Below are 14,474 nucleotides of genomic sequence, written 5' to 3'. Positions count from 1 at the left end.
AGTTCTGTGTACTTGCTAATTTTTTCAGTGCATGTGTTTTGTACATTGTGAGTGTTTGGAATGGCTATGTCTATAATGTATGTGATTTTATTGTGTTTGTCAATGAGTGTGATGTCTGGTCTGTTGTGGTAAATTGTTTTATCTGTGATTATGGCTCTGTCGTAATACAGTTTGTGCATGTTGTTTTCCAATACTGTCTGCCTTAGTTTATATAGCTTAATATTTTATTCTTCTGGGTTTCAAGAAATACATAAATGATTTTAATTTTAAATTCAGTTTTGCTGTATAACTTTTAATTAATTAATTGTGTTTTATTTGTTATAATAACTTAATGCATAATAAAGGTAGGTAAACTGTAATATAATGTAATGGAATTTAAATAGAGGAACAAAGTTTTAATTTTGACAGTCAAGTAGCTTACAACGAAAGGCCACTTGTCAAAAGTTTGTATTCCGGAACATTGTAAGTGAATAAATGGTAATTGTTTTTCAACAGACTGTCTTCAATTTAATTTTTAAACTCAATCACCAACTGACGAAATCTACAAATATTGCATGAATTTTCCTCAGTACTTTTAGAGTTAACCCTTTACAGAGACAATAGACATCTAGGTGACGTTCAGACTTATTTTAACACTAAACTTTCCAAATGTAGAAGCACAACTGAAAGAGCATTTGAGTTGTTTGTTGGTTATTTTAGATGCTTCAAACTACTTGATATGCATCAATTGAACTTGATGGTGATGCTAATAATGACTGGATTTCTTCACAACTATTTCATCTTAGGAGATGAAACACAGATTGAAGAAGAAAGATTGGTTGGACTGCCAAAGGTAATTAACAATGCCCAAGCAAAAAGAGATACACAGAATAAGTGTAGTGACTTGGCGCGCACGCTTTTTGTAAGGCGAAGACAACATTAGCAATGTAACAAGAAAAATGCTAAAATTGTATTTTTATGAACTGTAATGTAACTATCTATGTATATATGTATTATATATTAAATAACAGGTACAGTACATCCAAAAAGTTTATGAAAAATGAATATTCCTTCAAAAATTTTAAAAACTTGACACCTCTGATGTTTAAACTGTTAACACTTCTACAAAGGTGATGTTAAGTAAAAGTAAATGGAATGTCATTAAAACTTTTACATTTACTTTTTAAGTTTTAATGACATTCCATAAACTTTTTAGATACTATTTTTAAGAAATATTTTATTTATTTAAAATACTTGATTTGTCAGCACTAAATATATTTTTAATAAATTACTTTATTAAAGTGTTATAACAATTCAAATATCGGGTTGTCCAGTTTTTAATATTTTTGAGGTAATCTTCATTCCATAAACTTTTGGATACAGCTGACTTATGTTAATCTCAAATGAAATAATAATAGCATTGTTTTCAATTAAAAAAAAAAACAGACTACAATTTCTCTAGATTTTTATTGGAAACAATTGGGCAATTCTTTGACAATGGTCTCACTTCTTCCATTAGGATAATGTGGCTGTTTACACTGCATATGTAGTGGACAACTAGTGTAAGGAGGAATATATAGAGTTGATAGATTGGCCAGTTCAGAATCTGGCCAATTTATCAACTCTTGAACTCTATCCACTTCATTGACTTCTACAGAAGATCTGAGGGATGAATTGGAGAAAGAAACAAAAAAGTGGACTTAACTTGACCATCTAACCTATCGGAACTTGGATTGTGTTTGATGAGAAGAATGGAGGGTCATCTGATGAGATCTGTCAAAAATTAGCAGATGATGTGATTAGTGTAACAAATATAGCAGAATACATAATCAAGTCCAAATGAAGAGTTGAACATTATTAATTAAAGTTGTAATAAGTATGGTTTTTATGTTTCTGTGTAAATGCTTATTTTGAGCATTTGGACAAACACAAAAACCACAAACATGCAATTTTTTGCTCTGAAATTTTCATACAGTTTAGTAATTTTATTTTATTGCATTAATTTTTAGATATCTAACTGATGATTATAAAAAATTTAAATTACTGTTATAATAAAAAAAATTCCTTTTTTAGTCGTAGGGATGATATGGAGTCGTTAGGATATGTGTTAATGTATTTTAATCGTGGAAGTCTACCGTGGCAAGGTTTGAAAGCAGCAACCAAAAAACAGAAATATGAAAAAATAAGTGAAAAAAAAATGTCAACACCAGTAGAAGTTCTTTGTAAGGTAAGTACAGAATGCCATATTTATATCGTATTCCTTTTCCACGAACAGCAAAAACTTATTTGCATCAATGAATGTTTTCAACTGTGTAATTAGTTATTTTTAAGTAATATCAAAGCGAATAAACTATAGAATGTTATTAAATTAAGTCATTTGGATATAAATCTGGAATGTATCAACATCAGAGAGAGAGAATGCAAAAAGGTATTAATACATTAGCTGCTTACAGAAGCTTATTAAACTTGTGGATCAAGTAAGAGAAAGTTACTGTTTTCAACATAATGTAAAATCTGTTAAATATGACATTTTTCTGCAAAATTTGTCTTTGCAAGGATTGTGTTCATACAACAAAGATACAGGATTATTATTAACTGTTAGGAGATACTTGTTAATAAAAGTTTAAAATTATATAAAATGCTGAATTTAATATTTCTTTTAATATTCTTAAGTTGGGTTTAGTGGGTTATACTCAGTTGACATTGGTTGCTGTGTACTATGCCAGATCAGAGTCAAGGTATAGCAACCAAAACAAGATAAAAATTTAAAAAATGTGTCAGTGTGTGTGTCTGTATTCAGGAATTTCCTAACAATATGACATGTATTCAATATAGTGGCCTTCTGTAATGTGGTGTGTGTTTTTCTATTCAATTGTAATGTGCCCAGGTGTTTGTGTAGTGTGTGTGATATGACGCCTGTACAGGAGAGAATGACAGGTACAATAAGTACCCTATCCATCCTCCACAGATGCCTTATTTCCTGGGCGAGTTCAGTGTACTTACTGATTTTTTCAGTGCATGTGTTTTGTACATTGAGTGTTTGGAATGGCTATGTCTATAATGTATGTGATTTTATTGTGTTTGCCAATGAGTGTGATATCTGGTCTGTTGTGGTAAATTGTTTTATCTGTGATTATGGCTCTGTCGTAGTACAGTTTGTGCATGTTGTTTTCCAATACTGTCTGTGNTTAGATTTGTAGTCAGTTTTAGAATAACATATAACAATATCAAAACTTTCTTACTTTAATTTCATCATTCAAATATTCTGTGTAATATAATGATGTATAGAAATATTTTAAAATGTAAAATGAGTTATTTCATAGATTTTATATCGAGTTCGCACTGAATAATGAAGAAAAAGTGGATAAGTATGAGTAGATACATTATATAACTTGATGGCAGTTAATATTAAAAAAATTAACAGAATTCTTCAGTGATTTTTCAGATTGAAATTAAACTTGATGTTTCGGCTTTATGTAGTTACGATAAATCTTACCATATTTTATCATAACTATATAATAGATAGACAAGACAAAATATCAAAGGAGCTAATATGATCATATATTACAACTGTATGGTGTTTTCCCAGGAAAGAAAAATTTAAGTGTTCAATCTGTAGTTGGTTGAACACTACAAATTTCCTTAAAAGCATCAGTTAACAACAAAACGGTACTATAATGCTCAATAGTATACTAATTCATAGTCCAGTTATGTTTAAAAAAGAATTATTATTTTAACTGGTTGGAGAAATATTTTGCAGGTCAATCAATTAGTTAAAACTGACTTGGAGAGAACACTGGCCAAATATATAAATTTTATTTTCTGATGAAGAATATTCAAAATATGAATTATAAAATGAACTAGCTTTTTCATTATTTTAATGTGTAATATATCATTTATTTTAAATTCATAATTATGACTTTGGCTAAAACTACTGGTAAAAATATTTAAAAAATTAAGAAGTAAAATCATAACTCAATTTAAATTCATTAATTATTTTCCATGTTAATACAATTGCTTTTACATAAACTGATTGATTGATTTTTCATCAGTGTGAAATACCATACATTAAGGCTGTGACAGACCACAGTTTTGCCTATTTTCTGAGCTTGACTGATTTGGTTGAATGATGAGAAATGGTGTATTGTCTCAAATTATTCTTTAAAAATTGAGATTTGAATATTGATTCCTTACAGCAGTAGGCTGACTTTATTACGAAGTAGCTTTTCAACTGATAAGGTTCAAATGTCCTATAAGATATTCTTTAGTTGCAATTTCGAATAGAATGCGCATGTAGAATTCACAGCCCTGTCTAGGTTTGCCTCGGAAGACCATATAGAAGCTAAATTAAATCAGGCCCAGCCCATCAGATCCTCTACAAATTGGAACCATATCAGACTTAGAGTCCATTGACATATTTAAAGCCAGCCATAACTCTAATTGCATCAACTTTAGGGACAAGATACAGCTATCCAAAGGATGGCAAACATGATATGGTACAAAACATTGTTACAGCCAGGGTGACGTAGTATGGCCATCTCATATCTTATATTGGCCTGCTCAGATTTGAATTCCACATGTGGAATTCCAAAAATATTTGTCAATTGATACATTTTATGTGTTTTGCTGGAAGTTGAGGATATTGCATTTCCAGTGACAGAGAAATACATTTTATGAAAAAATAATAATGCTTTAATTTTAATGAAAGTATTTTAAGGGAAAAAAGAGGCCTTTTTTTCTACTGTTTCATCAAGCACCTTTTTGTGATTATTACAGTTTGTACTTGACATGTCAAGCAATTTAAGAGCATTTGTTTTAATTTATTATGATTCCAGTGCCAAATAGTTTTCTTATTAATTGGATCTTATTTGCTTCTCTTTATTTAGCTATTTCTCTTTTTAATAGCTTTCAAGTATTTTCAATTGGTTTGAGGTTCTCCAGCAAATCCAGTAAAGGAATTTTCCACTGCTCCATATTGCAAAAATATTTTTTCTTCATTTTTACCAAACCACTCATTCAATTGAAGAATCAAGCTTGACTGCTATTGGCACATTATTCCATTAACAATGTAAACTCTATCCAATTCCTTTCCACATATTACAGACCATATCACCACTGATTGTAGGATTATTATTATTATTATTTTTTTCTTTTTGTACCAGAGACAGATTTTATGGTATTTCTTATTTGGTTTTCTATGCACAAATTGAGTCTTGTCTATCTTAATTTGTTTGAATGATGTTTTCAATACTAAACCATCTGTAAAAATGAAAGTGCTTAGTGAAAAGATGTTTTAGGGCAGGGGTGGCCAACCTTTTGCATACCATGCGCCAATTTTTTGACAGACGAGTTCAAATGCGCCATATAACTCGAACACTTTTTATACAGTCTTACGTTCAATGTTAGGGGTTGATAAATAGAGATAAGAATAAATCTGCTTCGCTTAGGAAAGAAAAGGGAATAACTTAACCACGCAGTTGAATTAATTAATTTATGACAGTTTATTGAAGCACCAATTTACAATAGTCAACAATGATCTCCTGTACGAGAGGGTGATTGCTTCATGAAGGTGCTATTGCTGCCAGAGTCGTTTGGTGAAGATTACTCTGCACCACAATTATTGGCACTGAGAACGAGATCAGCTTGGAATAACTTTAATCACAGTAAATGTTTTCGCCCATTTACACGCCTGTAAACTGATCGAAAAAAGATCGCAAGACTCAAAATACATGCATACATTGTAATTTACTATGTGGAGAATACTCATTTTATCTGCAGAATAGACCGTAACGAATTGTGCAACAAATGAACTTGCCAAGACAGACTATAAAAAATTTATTTTTCTATATATTTTTAATCGCAAAAAAGCCAAATCTGGCAATTTTGCTCAGAACTAACTGAAGCGCCACTTGTAATCGTCCAATGCGCCACGTTTGGCGCATGCGCCACGTTTTGGCCACCCCTGTTTTAGGGTCTAAGTTATAATTTCAGATAACTTAAATAATTTCATACACACTAATCTTTTTCCAATCTTGTTATAAAATGAATATATTTCCCCCATTCTAGTCTGTCTTTCCTTATTTTTTCAGTTTTTTTTTAATTTCTTTTTTGGCTAATCTGTACATACCACAGTCCAATTCAAATATTGTTCTACATATTGTTCATTCTGACAAGCTGATACCAGCTTTCTTTAGTCTTTCTTTAATTGCCAAGTCACTTGCTCTTCTATTTTTCATGACAATTTTATTAAAACATTTTGACCATGCAAGGTCATCGGATTTTTTTTCTACTACATTTGGTTTGAGTGACTGATCAGCAGTTAAGTTTTTGGCAATATTTTGCACAGACACACTGAAAATGCCACATTTCTCAGCAATTTGCCTCTGCGATAATTGTTTACATTCAATTAAGGCTTTTACAGAACCAACTTTTGTGAATGCCAAGTCCTTTGCCTTACCCATCTGTGGAAAAAAGGAGAAGAAAGTCAGGTTAATGAAGCTTTTATAAAAATGATTATTTTCTTATTGTATATGTATTATTAAAATGTATTTATGATATAGCCGCAAAATGCTTACGTTTAAAAATTGACATTTAAAACTGCAAACTTACAAAATACCTTTATCAAACATAATCTTTACCAGTTTAATTAATAATGAAAACATTCCTGATTACTATAATGTAATAATTTTGCTACTTCACATAGCTGTTTACTATTTTAAAAAAGTTACTTAAATTCTATTAAATTCAAAGAAAAAAGTTTGTAGCCATAATAATTTGGCTAGGGGTTCTAGAAGTAGATTTATACACAAGAATAAGTAAATCTGATAGATAGTGTATGTATCTGTTTGTTTTGTTTAGTAATGCAATGAATTTAAAAAAATATTTAGAGAGAATGTAAATGTCCACTTCAGCTAAAGTAATCTAGAAATTCAAGTACGTAGATTATATTAAAAAGTGGCATTTATTAGAAACTTATTAAGGTTTTGAGTTAATTCATAGCAAGGAAACTAATTAAGAAAGTTTATTTAGGAATAACATGTTATTTTGTACTTCTTAAATCTCACAACTTGACAAATATAGGACTTATCATACAGGATAGGAGTTTAGAAGAGCATGGCTAAATTAATCACGTTAAATCGTCATTTCTGTATGAATTTTGGGTCTAAACTCCTATTCAGCTCTTGACAATTCTTTGAGAATCTGGTCCTGAGTAAAATCACAAGGTAAACATATTTTTAGTTTAATATTAACACATGTAAGGCATATATATCATCATAAGCTGAGTAATAAATATATGATACGAAGTTTTAAAAAAATTAAAACCAAAACAAATTTACCTGGGAATCAGTTATAGATTTTATATATAAAACTATGTGATCTAAAAACTAAACGTTTGAATTAAAAATAAAACAATAGGGTGAAAACTATAAAAATTAAATAGGTAAAAAAATTATTTTAGTTAGTTAATATGTAAAATATTTCAGAGTTTAAAAATCATCTTAAAAATGTGAAAAAATTAAAACCTGGTAAATAAAATCACTTAAAATTAGTGATTGTGATTGAAATTAAAAAAAGAAAAACTATATTAAAAAGGGATTAAAACCAACAAATAAATAATTATCTGCACAACTTATTCAATTTAATGGATATTTATAGATAAAAGTAAATAAGAAAATAAAATAAAAAGCATAAAAAAGATAAAAATATTTTCTAAAAAGAATTTCAAATTTAGAAATAAAATCAATTATATAAATGGTGCATGACCATTTATATAATTGACTTTTCTTACATTGTCAGAAGGTCGAAAAAGTCAATACATTGGGTATTAGTATTAAATAGTGGTTTATTTTAATAGATTCTTTCAATTAAATTAGCATATGTTGCTAGATTTTGCTTAAAGTAAATTCATCGTTTAAATTTGTTTTAAAATCTCTTTGAATTTTTATAATTTTTAAATGTTTGTGTCATTTTCTTTTAATAATATCCGAACACTGTTTAGTAAAATCTGGCAACCAGCTTTTAATATTTAAATTACAATGTTTAAGACAAGTATGGCTATTTCAATATCAGTATAACAAAACATTGGAATTTGATGGGTTTTGTTGTATGTAATTTTAATAATCAAAACAAATTGTAAAGGAAAACTATGTTAAATTTAAAATATAAACAGTCTATTAACATAAGATAGTCTCTCTACAGTAATACCCCGAACTTACGCGATAGGTGGGACCGAGTGATAACCGTGTAAGTCAGGGTATAATTTCACAATTTGTGTAAAATCCAAGTCGGATGTATGTAAGCTAATAAATGTTCTCGTTAATCTTATCTCATCTTTTGATTCGTTCACGGTTACAAGAAACCACCACACAGAGTCTCTCAAGTCTCCGTAGATATAACAAGCACAGAAATAAATAACACAAAATAAATTGTAGCTATGTGTCGATTCCGCACGACACGTCCGAACATGTAAGCTGAACAATAGTGTGGGGAGTGAGTAATCAAGAGTTGAGTGGCACTCAAACAAAAGACGAATCGACAAGATTTGAACATCGCGTAAGTCGGGGTAGCATAAGTCAAGGTATTACTGTATAAAATTACTCTGGTGAGATATACTCACTAGAGTAATTTTATAGAGAGACTGTTATGCTAATATGTTCTATTATTTTCAGAAAAAATAGCACACATTTTGCAAAGGAAAAACAAATAGTTATTTTAACAATCACATAAAATATGAATAAAATCATATGTAAATTTAAACATTAAAATCAAGTTGATAAGCAATTTCTACTATAAAATAAGTTTAGATTGCAATACCTTTAATTAATTTAATGTAAACAGTTGAATTCTTGTATTGGAAATCCTATATTATTGTAATTTTTATATGCTCTAGGTATTAAGTTATTAATTTTGACACAAGGAAAAATTATGCTATTAGCTATAATAGATTTCCATAAATTAAGTTATTAATAATTTTTAATATGGCCTTTATTTTTTCAGTATATTTATTACGTTATATTAAATTTGCTAAGAAGAGAAAGAGGGGAAAAAAATACTAAATAAATTAATTGAATAAATTAAGTTAATGTTCGAAAATATAGCCTTATTTCAGAGTTTAAAACAATTTTGTATTTAAAGATTTTATTGTTACTTTGAATTTTTTTTAAGTTAAATATATATTTAAAGCAATTCTGAAGCATTTAGCAAATGCATTATTGTATTATATGAATTAATCATTAGAATAAGCTTATACATGCTATCATCACATCATTCATGTGAAGTAAATTGAATTTGTAATTGCTATTATTAAACTTCATAATGAATTAATACTTACAAGCCGTACTAGAATTTTTGCGAAATGATATAAAAACTTTAAATGCTTATATCATATTAATACATAGTATTTTCCTGTAGAAAAACTCTCGCAGTGACTGTATTTGTTTGTAGTGAAGGTTAACTATGTGAAGGTTAACTATGTCAATAACCACGTAAAGATGCCACGTCCGCCATCTTTACGTGGAAGGGTTAATCTTTCTATGGCGGATTTAGGATGATGTTTATGCTTAGTAAGTGTTGTTCTTGTTTTCCTTTGGAGTTGCTCGAGATCTGTGCGAGTCCAATGTATAATTCCAAAAGAGTATGTGAGTACTGGGATGACATATGTGTTTATTGCTTTAACTGTGTGTTTTGCATCTAGCTGTGTTTTGAGAATGGCATTTAACCTATTTTGGTATTCTTTAATTAATCTTTGCTTTATTTGTGTATGTTCTGTTAGTTTGGCCTGTGGAATCCTAAATACTTGTAGAACTTGCCCTCTTCCATGGATTCAATAATGTCCCCATTTCCAAGTGCAAAATCTTCTTTTTTCAGGATTCCTTTTTTCTATGTGAAGTTTTTTACATTTGTCTAAGCCAAACTCCATTTGTATGTCCTTAGTGTAAGAGTGTGTGATTTGTAGGAGTTGATGAAGTTGTTTCTGTGTGGATGCATAAAGTTTTATGTCATCCATGTACATGAGATGTGACAGTGTAAACTGTGTTGTTTTTTCATGTCTGATATTGTAGCCATAATGCATGTTGTTTAACATGTTGGATAGTGGGTTCAGGGCTAGGCAGAACCAGAGAGGACTCAAGGAATCTCCTTGAAAAATTCCTCGCCTAATAAATATTTCGTTTGTTTGTATGGAAGTGTTACTAACCATGAGATGCAGTGTTGTTCTCCAGTGCTGCATAGTGTTTTCGAAGAATGCAATGGGTGATGGATGTATTTTGTACATGTGTAGAATATGTAGCAGCCAACTGTGTGGAACACTGTCAAATGCTTTTCTGAAGTCTATATATGCCACATGTATGTTTCTGTGTTGTTTGTGTGCTTGTCGTAGAATGGCTGAATCTATGATTAACTGTTCTTTACATCCCCTGTGATTTCTATGGCAACCTTTTTGTTGTTCCGTAAGAATGTCGTGTTCTTCAACATGTTTGTATATTTTGTTTGTGATACAGGATGTCAATAATTTGTAGAGTGTTGGAAGACATGTAATTGGTCTGTATTGTGTGGGATCTGTGGTGGTGTTGTTTTTAGGATTCATATAGGTGATGCCCTGAGTGAGAAATTTTGGCATGTCTTGTAGGTTGATGATGATGTGTGTTAGATGTTTAGCTAGTTCCTGGTGCAGTGATGTAAACTTTTTGTACCAGAAATTGTGAATGTTGTCTACACCAGGTGTCTTCCAGTTGTGTGTTTTGTTAACAGTGTAGCGGATGTCGTGTACGTTTATTTCAGCACAGGGCATAGTTGGTATGTTGTGCAAGTTTCTGTTCTCCTCCTCAATCCAGCCTGCATGAGCATTATATGTAACAGCATTGGACCAAAGAGAAGACCAATAAGTTGTGAGTTCTTCTTCTGTTGGTGTGCCACTGTGCTGTGTATCAGTGTTTGTTTTGGTACTGATTTGTCTGTAAAAGAGTTTTTTTATTGTTTGCAAATAATTTATTTTGTTGTTTTCACAGTGTACATGTTTTGTATCATTTGAGTGCTTTGGTTGCAATTTTTGTTTTAGTATAGCAATGTATTCTATAATGTGTGTGTTGTGATTTCATGTTTTGTGTGTGTTTTGATTTTCTTGAAAATGTTTTTGAGTTGTTTCTTCAATTTGGGTGTTATATTGTTTGTTTTTAGTGTATTATGTCAGCCTGCCTAATTGCTGTCTAATGTCATTTATTTGTGTTTCTATTCTTCTCTGCCAGGCAGGCTTGTGATAGAATTGTGTTTTGTGTACATTTCTGTGTTGTTTGTGGGATAAGGTTATTGTGTATATTTGTTTCTTTTTTTTTATTTTATTTAAAAAACCCCCTTGTTTTGTGACAGTGAGGTGAGGGTATTGCATGAACTTATCGTGTAGTAGTTATCTGTATGCTATCGTGTGTTTCCAGTGTTGTGACGGTGTAGTAAGTATGGATGATAAACTCCTTCATTTCCATTGTCTATTTCATCTGCTGGTGTGGTTTTCCAGCCTTTGTGGTTTGTGGATGCATTGTCAGAGAAACACCAAGGCTAGGTTGGTTCCTCACAACTGTCTAGGGCATTGCAGTAGCCATGCTTAAGTCAGCACTGCTTTTGCTGCCGGTAGCCAAGGGAGACTATTTTTCAAACATGGGTCTCTGCCTAACCCACAAATGTAGACCTTGTTAAGGTCTAATGATTCTGGACTTTTGTATAGTGTAAGTGGTATAGTGTGCAGAAAGAACTATAAGCAAAATAAAGCATCTGTGGCAAATGGATAAAATACTTATTTCGTGGGCAAATTCTAAATGCATTATTTACTCATTTTTTTAGAATGTGTTTGGAATAGATATGTCTATGTTGATTGTGATGTCTAGTGTGTTGTGATAGATTGTTTCATCTTTGTTTGTAGTGTTTATTTTAAATTTTTATTGATATTCTGTATGCTAATTTCATTGTTATTTTAACATTTTTAATTGGTAATTGGTAATGTTAATTAATTTACATGTAATCAATGTGTAACAATTAGCCTTAATATATATAATTAATGTACCCCACATCAATTTTTCATCATATACAGTACATACAATTAAGTTAATTATACACAATACTTAATTTTTTAATTCTTGTTTTAAGGGATTTCCGGCCGAATTTGCGATGTACTTGAATTACTGTCGAGGTCTACGCTTTGAAGAAGCACCAGATTATATGTACCTGAGGCAATTATTTCGCATTTTATTTCGCACACTTAATCATCAATATGACTACACATTCGACTGGACTATGTTAAAACAGAAGGCCGCCCAGTCAGCAGCAGCAGCCGGTGCATCACAGGCGGTAGCAACAGCCGGTACGTCATGACTTATCTACCAGAATTTACTATTCTAATTTTACCGTCTTGATTAATTAAAACTTTTTCTTTGTAGGTAATCGCTAAATGGATTACTACATAGATAATAATTATAAAAAAAACAACAAAGAAAACCAGAGCTGGCTGTCATGCCAAGTAGTGATTTTTTTTGACTTGAAAACACAGAGTTCAGAAAAAATTGATGCAGTAGTGGAAATCTGCATGAACTATTGGAGCATTGATTGAATACACTGTACAAATATGACTTTAACTTTCAGTTGCTCTATATGCCTCCACAACTGCAGCTGTTTATATGGGTATCAGTGACTCAGAATCATTATTATATTGACTTCCTCACTTCAAAATAGGCAAAAAAAAATAACAAAAAAAAAGTTGGTGTTTTTTGGTGTCTCATACTGAATGGGTTCCGTTTTATTTTTATGTAAAAAAACAGTTTTGTCAATGGAGATGTAACAACATTATAAGAAATTCTGTGACTGGTAATGCATTTTCAATTTTTTTTTCTTTTTTTTTTATGTTCCAACAGCAGATACAATATTATTTCTATATCTTATTTGTGACGTGTAATGTGTTAATCGTTTATATATACCTTTCAAACTGTGAATGTTCATATTATACTTCCAACATCTAATAACTTTTAACTTTTGTAAACTGTTTAAGAATTACACAGGAATATGAATTTTTCATTCCAGTATATTTTACAGAGGTTATAGTATAAAAAAAAATTTTTTTTTGTTAATGTTTATTATTGAAAGTAGCCAACATATATTTTATAGAATTTTCTCAGTCATTGCTATAATCTCATGGAAAAAGAAAAAACAAAGTTTTTAAAAGGTCTAGTGCAATGTTTGCAGAGATCCAGAAGAAAAAAATCTGGTCATTAGTAAAAAAAATATATATATATATATTTTGCATTCTTTGTTTGAAGGTACTTTAAAGTCTTGTACATATTACAATTAAAACTGTTAGTTTTAATTTGTGCTCAAAGTACAAACTCTTATTCTTATCATAAAATGGGTTACCAAAAGGGGAAAGCGTATATAAATAGATAACCTCTGAAAAGGGAGTGTCACCATTTAGGTAGGAATGGATAAAATTCGGGGGTAATTTCATCTTAAACGAAGAACCCGTATTAAAATTCTGTTGCGTTTACGTAATAAGAAAATAATAATTTCTTCCATTATTTAAATGTTTTAATGCCACATCACAGAAATTCTGCTAATCTATTGTGTCTCTGTAAAATTAATAGACTATAATAAAAATTCCAAACAAGCCAACGTCTACTAAAGAGAAAAGTAGTAGTGCTAATCACTAGAATGGCTCTAATGTGTACTGATAGTGTATGGTCTGCAAAGAACTGCATCTTCACAAATTACCTACAAATATGATTGATTTTTTTCTATATAATGAATATATAAAGTGTGTATAGACAAGATAAGCAAGCACATACTACTGCAGTTTCTCTTCTTTATTGTGAACATTGACAATAAATAGTGTCTATAAAAATCATTAGTGGACATTGTTTTTAATAAAAATTTTCATAACATAAATAAAAAAAAATTAAGATGTTAAAATATTGTATAATTTTTATTAGAAATAATCTGTACACTTTAATATTAGAAATGCAAATAGATTATTACTCAATTATAAAAGTTGAAACTAATTTTCAAAATATATTGATACAAATTATAGCTAAAGTTTATACTTACCAAATACACTTTTTATCAAGAATTTGGATAAAAGTGTCGTTGCCAACCGGCGCGGAGTGTCACGTTAGTTTGCCGGATTAATTAAGGACCTCCTCCAATTACCCGCTCTGCAATTAGTCCATTCTTAATTCGGTTAGTATTACTGGAGGGAATCCATTGCACCAGAACACCTGCAGAATAGGATTTGTTCTCCTTTTTGTTTCGTGGATGGATTCTCGAGATTAAATTGGCCTCCGCCGGACCAATTTAATCTTGGCCCTGTTTGTAAATTTTCTCAGAACTCTGATTTCATTTCTATTTAACATTACTATTGTCTTGATACATAAACTATCAGTTCTGATAAAACTGTTTCTTTTATTCATAAAAAAGGTTTGAATCCAGTCTTTTTGGAAAAGTAGTAGTTTATCTATCCAGCA

At 30.4% G+C, this 14,474-nt stretch overlaps 1 pseudogene; it reads left to right on the top strand.

Annotated features, from left to right (window-relative positions):
* Positions 1 to 13,923, top strand: part of LOC111639627 — a 48,268-nt pseudogene extending 34,345 nt beyond the window's left edge.
* The last annotated feature ends 551 nt before the right edge of the window (positions 13,924 to 14,474 follow it).

Source organism: Centruroides sculpturatus, unplaced genomic scaffold (genome assembly GCF_000671375.1).
Source record: "Centruroides sculpturatus isolate CEXI.00-Female unplaced genomic scaffold, Cexi_2.0 scaffold1215, whole genome shotgun sequence".
NCBI classification, from domain to species: domain Eukaryota; kingdom Metazoa; phylum Arthropoda; class Arachnida; order Scorpiones; family Buthidae; genus Centruroides; species Centruroides sculpturatus.
Note: the sequence above shows the minus strand (reverse complement) of the source record. Positions and strands in the feature narration are given on the sequence as shown.